Here is a 17,380-nt window from a genome sequence, read left to right as displayed (position 1 = left end):
CTTCGGCTTGCCAATCAGAAGGTCAGTGGTTCAAATCCCCGCAATGGGGTGAGCTCCCGTTGCTCTGTCCTAGCTCCTGCCAACCTAGCAGTTCAAAAGCATGCCAATGCAAGTAGACTTAACCATCCAGCGGTCCTTTACCTTTACCTTACAGGCAGAGAACTATGGTCCTTGGACCATATACACAGAGAGTTTTATTTACACTTAAAAATGTACTTTAAAAGCCAAGTACCTATCAAATCGAGGCACACTTATTGAAGGCACAATAACATTGAAATATATAATAAGTTCAAAAGAATATTTTCCCTGAAAAGTAAAAGATGGATATTGAGAAGGGAGGCCAGGTGGAGAAGGAATAAAAATAAGGTAAATACTCTGGACAACTTTTTCAGAAGATGACTTCTTTCAGAAATGATTAACCATGCAGGGCTCATTTCAGGGTAAAGGTCAGCTGTGCCACTGTGAAAACTCTGGGAATATGGATTCTTCTTGCAAGCCTTCAGTTGCAACAACACTGCTCAGTTTGCCTGCTCTTTCCTCCTTGCCATTTCTAACTTCTCCCATGTTGCCAGTTTTATTTTGGCCTTGTCTCCATTCACTAAAATACAAAAAAAGAATGACTTCAGTTTTTCAGCAGAGAAGAAAAGAAATCACCACTATTCTAACGACAGCATTTCAAATCCATCCTTCCTCCTAGGATTTCAGGGCGGCCTAGATGGCTGTTGCCATCTCAAAACAGCCCAGTGTGATAGCTTAGGCAGAGATAGATGGCTGCTGAGAGTTGCAAGGGAACACAAGGATCCCTTCTCCCAGCCCAAGTCCAGCTTCAACACTATCAAGTACATTACACTGGCTTCTGAGAATGAACTAGATATTATAAACACAGCCTTCCCTTGCTCAGACATCTTTCAGCTGCGAAATAAAAAAATATATATTTCTCTCTCTCTCTCTCTCTCTCTCTCTGTCTCTCTCTCTCTCTCTCTCTCTCTCTCACACACACACACACACACACACTGTTTGAAAGTACAGAAGCAAAGAAACTTTATAATTTGAAGGCATGTCTCTATAATTCGCCCCCTTCCCCCTTTTTTTATATATCCCCTCTGAATTGTCAGAAAACACTGACTCTTCTCCAGTAGACAACTATTTCATCTGAAAGCAAATGCCACATGCAAAATTGATGCTAATATTCCTATAGCAAGCAACACCAACATGTGATAGATTTGAGGGCAAAAACCTTTGACCCTCTGCTTTCTACCAACTAATTCATCACTCCAGGGACTTGTTTTAACATTCCAAACTTCTGAGAAGCTTCAAATAGCATTTTTAAGAAAAAGAAAGGGGGGAAATAGCACCACCAAACAGTTGATTTATCTTGTGTTCACTTGGGAAACCCACAAACAACAAAAGGAGAGAAAAAAGGATTGTCAGCAGCTACATAAAAAACCTGAAAGTTCTATTTAGTTTCTAATAATAATATAAAAATGGGACCTCATCAGAAGAAGGCAGAAAATTTGTTTAATCAGCATAGCAGGATCAGTTTCATTTGAAGTACTAAACAGATTCATAGCATGTAACTAGGCATAATTATATATGCTGGGTAACAGTCAAGTGTTTCTTATATGCCAGATCAAGTCAAGTAGTAATCATCACATTCCCACCCTAAAAATTATTGGAAATTGTGTTTGTGGTGTTACATTTAACCTGAGAGACTGGTAACTCCCTCGTTGTAACTGCCCAGATTCTCAGCAATGTGGCTAAACTTTATCACGTCTGCACAAAACAGACACACAGATGTTCTTTTCATCTTCTCCTCCATTTCTTTATAGTATAAACCTCATTGTGCCGCTTCAAAGAAAACTGAAACTAATATGCTAATTATCATAATTACTGACTACTTTGACGGTCTGCAAAGGTGACTAAGACTGGGCAAGCTCTCTGTGTCAGTGTTACAGTAGCATGTAAGTAACATATAGTCAAAATTTCATCTACCCTCCCCCCCCCAAAAAAAATTAGCTCTATGTCCAGAGTCCGGGAGTAGGTGGGAATGATTTGATCAACTTCATCCAAAGTATTTGAATCACAGAGAATATATTGATATGACTGCCCCTCAATTCTGAAATGGAAATTACATTTTACAATAAATAGGTTGTTCACTGTATTTACCATGTCCGTGAAATTGCACAGCACTCACTATCAGGTATCTACGAGGTTAAAAAAACACCCCAGTATTATGTTAAAGTACTTCATTTTGTTCCCAAATTAGTTCTCCTTCTGGAAGATAATGCTAGATAGTTATCCATGTAATACTTTCATTATAAGGGAATGGAGAATAACGTTAGGCTCAAAAGAAATATGAACTGTAAAGGTCACATTCATGATAATGGAATTCATCAAGGAGCCTGAAAAGAAACTAGGCAAGATTTTCAAAGAACACCCATTTTTTTTTTTTCCTTCTTCATTTCAACAATTCTTTTGGCCTATGAGTTAGGGGCAGGAGGAAATTTTGTCAGGCAAAATTATTTTAGACTGCCACTCTAACGCATGAGCAACTTTTTCTTATGCTTGTGAGCACTGGAGCATCATCTCCAAGATCTGAATGAGAAAAATTCAAGGGGTGTGTGAGAGAGAGGAACCTTCCTCTGTGACAGTCTTAAGTGAATAAAAGTGCATTTTGCGATCCTATTTCATCACCATTTTATAAACAATCATCTTGCATGTAGATGCAAGTCCAAATTTCCATTTATCTTGGGTTTTTTTGGAAGGAAGGGCTTATACTTAAAAGACATATGGCTTGCAAATGTTAGCTTATTATATTACTGAGGACTGTAGTGATTGATAGCTGCTGACTATCAAGAAGAAAGCATGGAGTCTGCCTTGTCCCTTTCTTAATTGTTTGGATATTGTATGGGATATGCAACTGTGATTTTTTTTTTAAAGTGTTATTACTTATGAAACCAACTGTGTCATCTGCAAAAAGAATGCCTTCCCCACCCAAGTTGTAGTTCTGTTAATTGCAACATAATGTCTCGGCTCCAATGTATTATCAGCAAACAGAAAAGAAAGGGGAAAGATGGAGAGCAGGGTGAATCTGCTTTTTCTCTTTTCAAAAATAAAAATATATGTGGTCATTGTTTCTACTTATTGATTATGTGCCCTGAAAGTCTGTTTGCATGAGATGCTTTAATATTTTGTTTATAATTATATTTTTAATGCACTCCCAGTTCATCTTTGTGTCTTGTATATTTTAACGATGCTTTTGGTAGACATTACAAAATATATATTTTTTAAAAAACAACAGTACACCTGCAGTTTTGATGTACACAAATGACATTTCTACACCCTGTGTTTCAAGCTGGTCATAACTTATTATACTTTTGATCTAGTCGCCACTTTGAAACTGAAATTCTCTGAGCACTTTGAAAACACTGATAAGTCCTATTGATGCTCCCCATTTGATAAACTGGAAAACCGCGGAAGAAAGAGCAAGTACCAACCTGGAAATCTCCATGCAAAGCTGCATAACTCTGACCTCCTATGGGAATGCCACAAGAAAGCATCAGGGCACAAGAAGCTTGCAAGGAGATCATGACAGCCTTCTCCGAGGCTTGACCTTCCTTTGTGTCCATGATATCCACTTGGCAGTTCTATAAACAAATTACTGCTCATAGTGAATGCCACTTTGAAACAGAAAAGAGTATGAACTGACGGAACAATCTGAGGATTATGGCATGGCTTATTCTAAAAGAGGGGAATAACATATTTGTCCTTTAAATTTTTTATCATTGCATTTATTTTAGAAATTTCTAAGCCACGTTTCTTTAGGAATGAATTCCAAGTAGTTTACAAAATTATTGAAATGCATCAAAGCAATAATGACAGGGTTGTGTTTGCTGTTCTGCTAGCACAGTAGATTTCTGTTTGCGTGTCGAGGTCCCCAAGCCACCACCCAAATAACTCACAACGCACACTTAATTTTTTGTTTAAGGTTTTTGGCATAATTTTGGCCACAACTTTATTTAAATAAAAAACCGTGAGTGGTTGTTTAGGCATTGGTTAAGACTATCTGTCCCCCCGCCTGGGGACAGAACTGACTTCTGGGCACCACCGAAAGACAGTGCGGGGGAAAGCAAGTCGGGGAGAAATGGAGCTGAGTCACAGACCCTCAATTCTCATCCGCATGCTCCCCGAAGGCTTGCCGGCCCTAGTCCCATTCCAGGGATTGGATGAAAAGATGAAAAGCCCCAGGATTCCTTTAACAGAATTCCCTTTCCGCAGCAACCATGGAGGGGCAGGCCCAGCCTATCCTAACCCCTCCTCCACCAATTTATAACCAATGCCTAACCGCAACCTTACAAGTTGTGACGATTTGCTACGCAGTAGGCAAAAACCAAATGACCCAGCCAATCAGCCAGATGGATAAAATTCCTACCAGGCCCCTGCCCCAACAGCAGATGACCCCATGACAGACATAGCAAGGTCAATGCAACAACCCCTTACTCAAGGGCGGGTGGGCGGGTGATCCGTTGCACGCAGCAAAGAGAAAGCTCCAGGCTGCATGCAGAGTATTTAAACATTTTACCCCTCCCACCAAAATTGCAACATAACTTTTACCCCAGCAACCCAGTGAACCAATCACTGCCCCAGGCCATCTTTAGAGACCCTGCCTGGTAACAGAGGGGTGGCTCAGCAGACCCCACCGCAACACGTGCTCTCCATGAAGGAGAACACGCTTTGTGCAACAGAGTTTCTCCTCCTCTCCCCTCCATTGCAGCCCCTTGCATACCATCAAAATCTGCTCCAGAAGGTCGGAGAACTCTCTGCAGCAGTTATTGAAAGTGCACAGTACGCAGTGTTTGTCTCTACTTGTACCCTATGTGGGACCTTGTTAACTTCATAGGCTGAAGAAAGAGTCTCTCTTCGAAACTGAGATCCTGTTTGCTACAGCTGCTTCGCCGCTCCCAAGAATTTCCCCACATCAGAGATAATGAAAATATAATAATAATAATAACAATAATAACAATAATAACAATAATAACAATAATAATAATAACAATAACAATAACAATAATAACAATAATAACAATAATAACAATAATAATAATAATAATAATAATAATAATAATAATAATAATAATAATAAATTTTATTTATACCCCACCCGCCCCAGCCAAGACCAGGCTCAAGGTGGCTAACACCAAATATAAAAACAATTGATTGAAATACAGTTTAAAAAACAAGATTAAAATACAACATCAAAACATTAAAATGCAGCCTCATTTCAGTGGAAACTCAATCGAAAACTTTTTTGGTGATAAAAACATCAATTGTAATATTGTACTTATTTTGATGATTCTGGAGTACCACTTGCATGTACTGTGCCTTGTAATAGCAGGTACTGTACATTGTGACACATTCGTTGTACTTTGCTTGCCATATATTGTGTCTTTGTATGCTGGCCTGAAAACCTGTTTTTTTCTATTTGTGTATGAACCAAAAGTTATTAGCGGCATGCCTGAAACGTAAAAGACAGGATGACAACTGCACTCTAGGGAGGAATTCCCTAATATGGGTGCCACAGTAGAAAAGGCCCTGCCATGTGGACCATGCTTTCTAAAAGTAATGGGATGCATAGCAGGTCCTCCAATGGTGAGCAAATGGGTGTATCACATGGGGGAAGACAGTCCTTTAGATATCCTGATCCCAAACCATTTAGAGCTGTGTTTCCCAAACTTGGATCTCCAGCTATTTTTGGACTACAATTCCTATCACCCCTGAGCTCTGGTCCTGCTAGCTAGGGATGGTGGGAGTTGTGGTCCAAAAGCAGCTGGAGACCCAAGTTTGGGAAACACTGATTTAGAGCTTTGTGGATAACAGCCAGAACTTTGAATTTTGCTAGTGCAGCCCATCCCAGTGGGCTTGATCAAGGCTAACAGGGAGCCTTGCATGTAAAGGAACAATCAGACGCTCACTTTAAGCTTTTGATCATCCCTGTATAGCCATTTCCATGGTTACTCTTCACCTGTTGCCACATGACCTCAGAGATGGGTAGGTGTGTGTGGTTTGTGAGGAATGGCATTGCTGGCCAAATGTTGACCTGTGCTGGGGGCAGTGGCCCAGAGGTTCCCCACCAACCGCATTACTTGGTGCCTAAGTATCCACATTTGTATAAAGCACTAGCCACATGCTTCAGTTCCTAGTTTTACGCATCTAGCACACTGACTTACACTATTAACAGCCACAGGCGGATAAGTCATGTTGAATTTGATTTGGGGATGACGTAGAGTTAGCAAAGATTATTCACTCCTACAGAATTTCTTTTTGAAGTAAGGAATCTAGAAGCATTTTGTAAGGCTTACAGACCATGCAGTACTAATGACAGCTGACAAAGTTTTGTGTTTAATCATTTTCACTTGGCATTAACAGAACTGAATTCTTCTAAAAGCCACCCAGGGAGAATGCAACTATTGGAGCTACGCTACAGTGCGGTGCTAATGTGGTATTCTTCATTCTTTGGTTCTTATTTTTTAAGATTTCAGTTTTGTTCTGTTGAAAAACTGTGCAGTGTCAAGCTTGGTAAAAATCTGCTCTTTAAAAAACAGAGTTTGGAGTTAGGGTTTGTTTTTACAAATTTGGGAGACATGAGCTAACTTTGAGAGAAATTAAATATGCTCTCCCAAATCCATTTTCATGGGCACCAAAGATTGTGCATACACACACAACACAATGTGAAATGTTCTGAAAAATCCATGTAAGATGGCAATACTCCCAATTGAAAAAGGGTTTGTGCAGATTTTTCATGTTGTTATTACCGTGACCATGAGTATGAACAGAATATATAAAACTGGAATATTGTATGGAAATGTTAAGAAGTCCATTTGGCAAACTATACAGCTAGATCAATAATTATTGACATTTCTGCTGCAATCCTGCCCCTAGTTTCTCATGCATAAATTCCACTGAAGTCAGTGATACTTTTCCCATGCATAATTGATTGTAGGATTGACCCCTTTCTGTAAAATACAAAATGAGAAATATCTATGCAACAGACACAGTGCATTTGTTTATCTGAGGCTGCTTACAAAGAGACATTTGCAAAATAAATTATTTTCACACATTGTGCAATATGTTACTTACCCACTTTAAACCTTCACAGTCAGGTTGGACTAAAGTTACTCTAGATACCCGATTGTCATTCTGTGCCTACAAGTCAATGGCAACAGTACAAGGAAATGGTGAGTCCCATTGTTTTGATAAAGTATATGTCTTTCAATGCACGTTTACAGAATCTACACACATTGAAGACCCATGCAGGGTGTCAAGAGATTAAGCCTTATACTGTAGCTTTTGGGTTATTAGAAAGAGTGTCAAAAAGGTTAATCCAATTCTACACCATAGCATTCCCCTAGGACTCTAAAATAAAACTTAAATTGTACCATCTGGTCTCTTGTGTCTGTTAATCCTTTGCACCAGTGATTAGTTCCTGTTTAGATTAGCAAATAAAAAAGATTTAATGTAGGTTAAAGGTTCTTTAAGCTTGTTTCTTTTCTTTATTATAATCAATAGACCAGGGACACTTAAGTAAGCTTTTAGAGAACTAGCTGGATATCTCATCCCCATAATGAAGAGATGTTGTGGGTCCCTTGGTTACGTAAAATGCATTAGGTACCCATCTCATACAAAATCAAAGCCAGTGGGTTACTAGGGTCAAATACATTAAGCTCCCTTTTAGGCTCACACCAGCATCTGAGCCCAAGAACACACTGCTTAATTGAATATTAAGCACTGTCAGTCAACCTCCGCCGAAATAACTCCAGTTATGCAATGCTTCTCAACTGTGATTATTTAAGTCTAGCATATGGAATATCTCACATCACACATTGCTAGTTTTCTGCTGTTGACATCTTAACCTGAAGTGGAAGTTGCATAAATCCTTGTGCTCTTTCAAGGGTTCTTATATATGGACTATTCAGATATGCATTTCCCAGCAATTAGCTGAGTAGCAACAATAGCCAAATGTTTTGATATAAAGTCTGCAACTTTAAAAAGTGCTCTGATGAGGAGGTGTGGGAGAAACTGATATAGTGCCACTTCCACATTTTTATTTTATTTCTCTCGCAAAGCGGGAAATTTAGGGACTGGACTTTTTTCATGCTAAATATAAGAGGATGCCATTCGGAAATCAGTGCTGCATTAGGGAGATGCTTATTTCTCAAGGATTAATGAGGTACAAGAAACGGCGTGCAATTCTAAAAATGTTGTTTATTTATTTAATTTTATATCCTATGCTATGGTCACAAAGGTCCTCAGGGAAAGAAAGAAAGAAAGAAAGAAAGAAAGAAAGAAAGAAAGAAAGAAAGAACCCACAAACCAGGTAAAATAAGCAGAGATCCAGCATTACTTTGCCTAGATGCTGCTCCTTTCCATCTTCCTAATTAAAGATAGAAAGGAAGCCCAAGATATGAATACATCAAGCAGCCGGTTACAGCCCTGTATCAACATACTGCAAGATACCTCAAGGTAGGGTGAATGTCTAAGACACCCATAAGTGCTGTTTAAGCGCTTGAATCTGTGGCCCTTGGATTTTATATTTGCCACATAACATCTGCTCCACGTTTGTAAGCAGCTGATTCTTTGGTGCAGAAGCAGCTGTGCTTTGGAACTGCCTGTTGGCATTAGGAAAGTGCCCTCGCTATATTATTTTAAACCTCCTAAAAACTTTTTTTTCATTTTTGCAAACCTTCCCAGGCATAGGGGTGTCATCTGGGGGGGAGGCCAAGAGGCCCCCAATTTTTCAAGGCAAGGGCTGGCCGCCCTCATTATTCTGCAGTCTGTGGTGTGCCTCTGCCCACAGCCGCAACAGGCCCCATCAGGTCTCTTCCCACTGCAGGACATCACATGCACACATTGTCCACCCCAAAAAAAGTTGAGCGGAACCCGGTGCCTGCGCCCACACATATAAGTTGTTTATCTGTTTTTTAAAAAAAAGTTTTACTGGTTTTATCTTTTTTCATGATGCTATGTATATTTGTTTTTATATAAACTTGCTTTTAATGAGGATGGTATTTTTTAATGGCTGGCAAACCTTACCTGTGTTACATGTCCTATTTTATTTGGAGAGCTTTTCTGATCAAGTGGTTTATAAATCTAAATAAATACAAAATGCCTCCATCGAGGGCTGTGAGCACCCTAGAGGCGCACAGAGTTGCCATGTTGCCTCTGGTCACCTCCAGGATGTGTGCATAACAGAATCAACATTTTTCCAAGTTGCTAGGCAGAATGTAGAAACCCAAAATATAGCTATGTATCTGAAGGAGTGTCTCTGCCCCCATCGTTCAGCCCGGACACTGAGGTCCTCCTCCAAGGGTCTTCTGCTGGTTCCCTCACTGCAAGAAGTGAGATGGCTGAAACCAGGCAGAGGGCCTTCTCGGTAGTGGTGCCCTCCCTGTGGAACGTCTTCACTTCAGATGTCAGGGAAATAAACAACTATCTGACTTTTAGAAGACATTTGAAGGCAGCCCTGTATCAGGAAGTTTTTAACATCTGATTTTTTAGTATGTTTCAATATATGCTGTGAGCCGTCCAGAGTGGCTGGGAAAACCCAGACAGATGGACAGGGTATACATAATAAAATTCTTATTAATTAAATTGGGTTCACTGATATCAATAGGAAAATGAGGCATGTTCTAAACACTTCTTTCCTAGAAGAGCTTGAGTTTGACTTAACTGTGTCCTTACTCTGCTTCTTGACCATTTTTATATATTGGTATGCAACACAAGATTAAAACTAAATTTCTGGTAAATAAATAAATATGCAGCTGGTTTATTGTTTTTTCACTTCCTCATTATAGCTTAAATAATTATATTTACATTAAACTTTGGGAGCCCCTTGTTCATTGAATTCTATTAACATTCTTAATTCTTATGAAACAAAAAATTTACTAGTCATTTAGTTCAAGATGTTTGTAATTAATCTTCCATAACACTTGACTTTCATATGGCCTGCATAAATTCATCCATAAATCTATCTTGTTTACACGAAGTGTTTATTTATTTAAGGAAGGGATTTGTTAGAAGTAAGTAAAAGCTTCCGAACTTAAAAATATCTGGATATTTTTTTAAAGAGAAGAACAGCAACAGGTACCAGTGTGTTCCACTTGAGGCATTAGACAGAGCTGGCTAACAGCCAAGCTTTCAAAAATGAAGCTCTTTTAGTATTCATCCTAAAATTTAAGGTATCACCTGATACCTGCAAGCACCTAGCACATCCTGTAGCAGCAAATTTGACAAATGAACAATATGTAAAATAGAACTTTTTGTTTCTTCTAAACCTACTAGAGATTTGCCTGTGCCTTAGCGCCGTAAAGAACTTCCAGGGTTCTGGAAAGGGTTTGTTTGTTTGTTTGTTTGTTTGTTTGTTTTGTTTGGTTTGGTTGGTTTGAGCGCAATCTAAGAATCCCTGGACTCTTCTCCGGCTTCACTGCATGACCAGTTGTTAAGTTTGGCAAGGGTATAAGGATACAGGAAGCTTCCTTCTACCAAATCAGACCATTGGTCCATGTACCCCAGATTGCTGACACTGGCTGTCAGTGCTTCTCCAGTTTCCAGACTGAGGAGATTGAACCTGAGACCTTTCTGCATGAAATGCATGTGTTCTACCACCAAATTAGAGCCCTTATTGAGGTGACAGACTCACCAAGAGGCTACAACTGCCACACAGTGAGATTATATGCAGCCACTAGAAACACTCCCCCCCCAAAAAAATCAAGTAGTTATAGTTTTTAAGTGCAAGTCATTTGCTACTAAAATTCTAATTTGTATCTAAACTGTTTAGTGAACATTATTGCAAATTGTACCACTATGTCTTTCTTTACATGCATAAGAGAGCAAGATTAGAATAAGCTCATAGCAGCTGGTGCATTTTTTATTATTATTTTATGATTTCCAGCTTCAGACACTAATAAAACTTCTTTGCCTTGCTTCAATTACTAATGAAAAAGAAAATGTCTTAGTTCCTATCAAATGCTAATATGCAATATTACAGTACTTGATTCTCTGCTTGTTGGTTGCTGAATGTGCTCCGAATAATAATTTCCTGGTTTAATGGTTACTAATGATGCCTCGCGCACACATACACATATACGCTTGAGCACACATACACAGCAACCAAATATGTATACTAAATAACTCCACAATGCCAACTTTCTATACTGAATTAAATAAAACAGCTGTTAAAGCAAATTTTCTTATTAACAAACATTTTATTTAGTTACGCAATGTTTGCAGTCTCAGCTGGAATGCTATGACAGTTTGTGTGCTCCTTGCAATAGGTGAAAAGAGGCATTTTTAAGACCTGCTCCCTAGTTTTGATGCACAGGGAGGCTGTTCCCTGTATGGAAGGAGAATACCAGCAGAAGAGACTCCTTTTGATGGTCACTTTCAGTTATTCCAGGTATCTTCAAGATCGTTTCCCCACCTCCACTAGCCATTATGCTGTATTTGTGATGTACCAGTATCTTGTGAAATGCAATGCAGACATACAAAATTCAGTTTTAATGGTTAGGTACCATTTACACAACATCAAAAAAGGGTCTATCACTTTTTTTAAAGAGACAGGCTTCCATTAAATGAACATGTGCTAATACAGTACATACATATAGGTGCATATTTAGAAATATGGGGAAACCGGGAACAATCTTTGTATAACTTACTGATTGCCAAGTACACCCCTACAGTACATTTGAAACATAAGCTTATTTAGAAAGATCAAAGACAGTGCTAATTAACTTCAACTTTGGATGGAAGCCCAGAGCCTTTTAGAGCAAAAATCAGCAGAGTAAGGAGGGGTCATCGAGGGAGTACTGTGCTTCAAAATATTATGACCGAGAAGAATATGGAAACAATTGTCATGTGACAAAGGTCTTTGAGAGCAGAAGCAGTACAGTAAAGTGTAGAAAGTGTGGGGGAAATGCTGAAAAGTGCAGACTCATACAGCTAACTGACTCATTCTGACTCATCCTCTAGATTAGTGTTTCCCAACCTTGGGCCTCCAGCTGTTTTTGGACTACAACTCCCATCATCCCTAGCTAGCAAGACCAGTGGTCAGGGATGATGGGAACTGTAGTTCAAAAACAGCTGGAGGCCCAAGGTTGGGAAACACTGCTAGATGACTCATTCCTTGTACAAATACTGTATCATTACAGTGTGCTGCCTAGCCTAGTCTAATCGTCTTCTGTTTTTACTTTGCTTGTTTGATTCAGTAGAAGTTTTATTCATTTACTGTGAAGACTTCGTTTGACTTCGCTGCATGACAAAAATCTGCCCCCTACATGATTATAGAAATATGGAATTGTGAAACAGGACAGGATGGAGAATTATACCAGCAACTGATTGAGAGAGGAGGAGGGTCAATATCGGGATTGGAAAATTGGGAAGTAACAATGAAGAAAGTAGAAAATAAAGGATGGACATTAGCTCTTGAAATCCAGAACATGAGAAGTCCCATTGAAATTATTTAATTCAGCCTCTGTAATTGGGGTATTGTTTTTGAATGTGGCAAGATTTGGCTTGATTTGTTATTAATGTGAATTTTTTTTTAACTGGAAAAAGAATTTAAAAAAATATAAAAAAAGAAAAGAAATAATATTGAAATAGAAAATACACTACATAGTTCAAAGGACAGTACATAGTGGGGATCACTGACTGGGTCACCTGTGTGCCTCCTCAATTTGCTATGCAGGTTCTAATTTTTGATGGGCAGTTACAAGGCCCTGCCAATTCTCCCTTTTCATGGCTCTTTATCTTTAAAATGGACAGGGATCAGAGAGGCTTTCAAATATATTAGACTGTAAAGTAGGACACTTGAACACCCATAAATCTCTCACACACCCACACAAACTATAGAGGGTATTAAAGTTGTCAGAAAGCCCCTTTTCATAAATATGTAGTAAAGTGAATATAAGATACCACCCACCCACACCAACTTATTTTAAAAGAAGGTTTCCTCTCCATTTTTATCTCATTCCATCCCATTTTCTGTTCCATTTCACAAGCTAGATAATGTTTGTTGTGACCAATGCTATTAATACTAATATCAGATATTATCATGCGATGGGCCTGCAGGATATGTGTGGCCAGCTGAAAAAAGAATTAAATAACATTTTGAATTAATGGGGCATAATAAAACAATTTGCTCTATACACCCATTTCAAAATCTCTATTCGAACAAGGCTATCAGGAGAAAAAGAGAGAGCTAAGAGTTCCACATACTTGCTCAGGAGCAAGACCCAAAGAGATCTCTAAGCACATATGTATTCTACAAAAATGATATACAGTCAAACATCGGTTGTCAAATGTAATCCGTTCTGGAAGCCCATTTGTCTTCCAAAATGTTCAACAATCAAGGCACAGCTTCCTGCACTCAAGCGGAAGCCACGCCAGACATTTGGCTTTCAAAAAACGGTCAAAGATTGGAGCATTTACTTCTGGGGTTTTGGCATTCGGGAACCGAAACGTTCCAAAACAGAGTCATTTGGGAAACGAGATTTGACTGTACTGTGGTACCTCGGGTTAAGTACTTAATTTGTTCTGGAGGTCCATAATTAACCTGAAAGTGTTCTTAACCTGAAGCACCACTTTAGCTAATGGGGCCTCCTGCTGCCGCTGTGCCGCCAAAGCACAATTTCTGTTCTCATCCTGAAGCAAAGTTCTTAACCTGAAACACTATTTCTGGGTTAGCAGAGTCTGTAACCTGAAGCGTATGTAACCTGAAGTGTATGTAACCCGAGGTACCACTGTACTAGTTTAGCTATCATCACTTCCACAGAAGAATCCTGTGATTATAGTATGGTAAATGTTCTCAGAATTCTCTAGCTCGGACAGTCTATGGACCACACATTACTATTAAATCTGGTAAGTCTATGGTGCAAAAATCTGGGTGGGGTTTCCTGGCATATTTTATTAACAACTGTGCTGGAAGTAGATTAACACATTTGTATCCAACTCAGTCCAACCCAAACTGAATGCAGGGGACCCAGTTCAGACATGTCTTTTCCCAGCACATCAACATTCTGATTTTAATGGCTGCATTTGACCTTCACCTGCTGCAGGTTGGCCAGAAGGCAAAAAATGGCTGAGAAAGTTTATTCTGATTGGCTGACCCAAGATGGTGCTGGGTCAGTGGCAGTCATTAAAAACAGCAGACTAAAATGCTGCCAGATCCAGATTCAAACCAGGGATTGTGAAAGTAGCCGGAGGCAGAACAAGGTTTTCTGTCCATTATTGCTCAGCAAATTGGAATGCTGTTTTGACAGTAGGCAAATGAGCCACAATATATCTGCTCATGTGACTCAGCCTATCAAACTCTGCATCTAATGGCTGATTTACACATGCAATGTGCAAAGGATATACATAGAAACAAAAATGAACATTTCGTTCCTCTGCTCTCATTCAAGCACAGTAAATTAGAAGCAATCAAGAATAATGTACGCTCGCATTCTCATTGTGCATCAATGAAGCATCAAGGAAGTCACAGCCCCAGGACAGACTTTGATCTCTCCACAGGTGAGCAATGCTCATCTTTGATTACTTCCCAGAAGGCTGAGCCAGCTACATTCCAGCCCATTATGTTTACAACACTATATGGGGAAGCGCAGGGGCTTATATAATGACATTTGCATATTACATTTGTGCAGTGCGAGAAGTGTGCTAGGTGCTGCACTGGGGGGAAAGAGATCTATTCATTTTCCACAGAGCTTATTATCCACACATGGCAGATGTGAGAAAGAGGTACATTTGTGTAGTTGACACGGGTTCTGTCATTAGAATGGGCTTTTTCAAAATGCTATTAAATCACAAAGCATTGCAGATTCGTGTTAATGGGCCATTTCATCTAAGCAGTACCTTCACACCATGCCAGGAACATAATGCTACAATCCTAACCATGTCTACTCAAATGTAACTGGAGTTAGGTTTGCAGCCTAAAAAGCTGCCTTTGCCACACGAGGCTGCCACACTATTGCCTATTTTGACTGGCAGCATCATGCCAGCTCACTGTAGAGGTGGAACCTTCTTCATCCAAGATATATGACTGGTCACTGTGGTATAGACCCACCATTTCCCCCAAAGTCCTGGCCCTGTATTGAGTCCACTGGTTGACCTGCGTAGTCTTGCAGACAATCACCTGGGGATTGTCATATATTTCAATTAGACCTAAGAACGATGAAATCGGTAGTAATCCAAATTAGGAGTGTGCAGCCACATGTTGCATTTCATAAAACAAACCAATTCAACACAGACCAAGCCAGAGGCTTCCTGGTTTGTCTGGGAGACCCAAATCCACTTTATCCCCCCACCCCCCCATCAAAAATAGCTATAACTCAACAATCAGTGCCATGACTGTGGGTGCCCAGGGCCGTGGGTGCCATGCAGCATATAAATTTGTGGGTACCTGGCCCCTTCATGGAGAATTTTGTGGATTCTCGGGCACCCAGGGCCCCAGGGAGTTGGCACCTATGTCAACAATAAAAGAACCAGACTGAAATACCTCTGAAGGTATAGGGAAATAATATGTGCCATATGGGATACAACCAGTGCTATTTTTCCAGAAAAAGAAGTGTCAGGACTCACCATGAACACCTCCCTCATTCTCTTAGAATAACAATGGCACCCACCTGAGAGGTGCCAGAACTAAGTTTCAGTGATTTCCAGCTGAAAAAAAGCACTGGGTACAGCAATGTCTGAGTGTTTCACCAGACATTTGTTGTTGTTGTTGTTTAGTCGTTTAGTCGTTTAGTCATGTCCGACTCTTCATGACCCCATGGACCAGAGCACACCAGGCATTCCTGTCTTCCACTGCCTCCCGCAGTTTGGTCAAACTCATGCTGGTAGCTTTGAGAACACTATCCAACCATCTTGTCCTCTGTCGTTCCCCTTCTCCTTGTGCCCTCCATCTTTCCCAACATCAGGGTCTTTTCCAGGGAGTCTTCTCTTCTCATGAGGTGGCCAAAGTATTGGAGTCTCATCTTCAGGATCTGTCCTTCCAGTGAGCACTCAGGGCTGATGTAAGAGAGCAATTAAAGGCATAACAATAGAGGCACCTTCCAAGAAACGTGAACTCCTTTCTTTAACTAAGAAAATCAAGACCTTGTTATACCAAACACTCAGAATGCTCAGTGGAGAGGTTATATTAAGCAATATGTTTGTACACTGAATGTGTAAGTTTATGTCTAATGTTAATGGATAGAACAAACACCATTAGACGTACCGCTGGATAAGTGTTTACTGGAAAAACAATACAAATTGTTAAAAATAAAAATAGCTATGACTTTGTTTCCTTTTGACAGAAGTAGGTGAAATTTTCAGGCTTCTTAGCCTCTCCAGAGTAGATTGTGCCTACCAAATTACAGTCAAATAGGTGCAGAAGCATTTGTTCTGGACACCGCAAAGTGTTATTTTTCCCAAAAAAGAAATGGTCTCTTAACTTTTTTTTATTTTTGGACAGAACTGGATTAAATGTGCAAGCAAGGCCAATCCTTTGGAGGACTTGCATTCTGCAATATTTCAGAAGGATACCTGTAGAATATTTCCTGCAAGGGCAGCCATTGCAGTTTTATAGTGGGTGAAAAACTTATCACTTAATCTCCCCAAGCATTTTGTAGGAAATTGACCTGGAAATTACAGACATGAGAGAGGTGCCCATGGGTAAGAAACCTGCCAAACTGAAGACAAATTGGCCCAGGGACATTTGTGCTATGAATCTTTGAAATTTGTTTTTGGGTGGGGAAAACTAAAAAGGGATTTTCTTTCTGGTTAAAAATCATTCCCTGTCATTCCTGCCAGTCACAAAGTAGTTCTCTCTCCCTCCCCCTACCCCAATATTAGCATTTCTCTTAAGTTTAGAGGCATACATTTTGCAAAACAGAAGAATTGGAGAGCACTGGTAACTTCATTCCCAGTGGGTCACAATGCAGCTCTTCCTCTGTGCACTATCCTCATTCAGGTATTTGCTCTCCCCCTTTCCCCTATCATCCTACCCTGGAGTTAAAGCATAACAGTAAGCTTAGTGGCATTACATTGGCTTTCGGCAGGCTCTTGTCTGTAGCTCTGGTTTGAAGTCCAGATCACCAAAGCGCCAAATAGGGGCCTTTCTTTTTCCATGCTTACCTTTTCCAGTGGTACAGCTGCTGCTTGATCTGATTGTTAGTATTATTTTACTGACTTTGGAGCTAAGCATCTGCAATGTTGAAGACAGCTTCCTAGCAAAACAACATTTGTAGGACAGTTCCAAGCACTTTTACTTGGGTGTCGCGCTACGTTCGATGGGGTTTACTCCTGGGTGAGTGAGCGTTAGGACTGTAGTCTTAATTGTCTACAATGTGTT

The sequence above is a fragment of the Podarcis gaigeae genome (genome assembly GCF_964106915.1).
Source record: "Podarcis gaigeae genome assembly, chromosome: 11".
In the NCBI taxonomy this organism is placed as follows: Eukaryota; Metazoa; Chordata; class Lepidosauria; order Squamata; family Lacertidae; genus Podarcis; species Podarcis gaigeae.
This window is presented reverse-complemented; position numbering follows the sequence as displayed.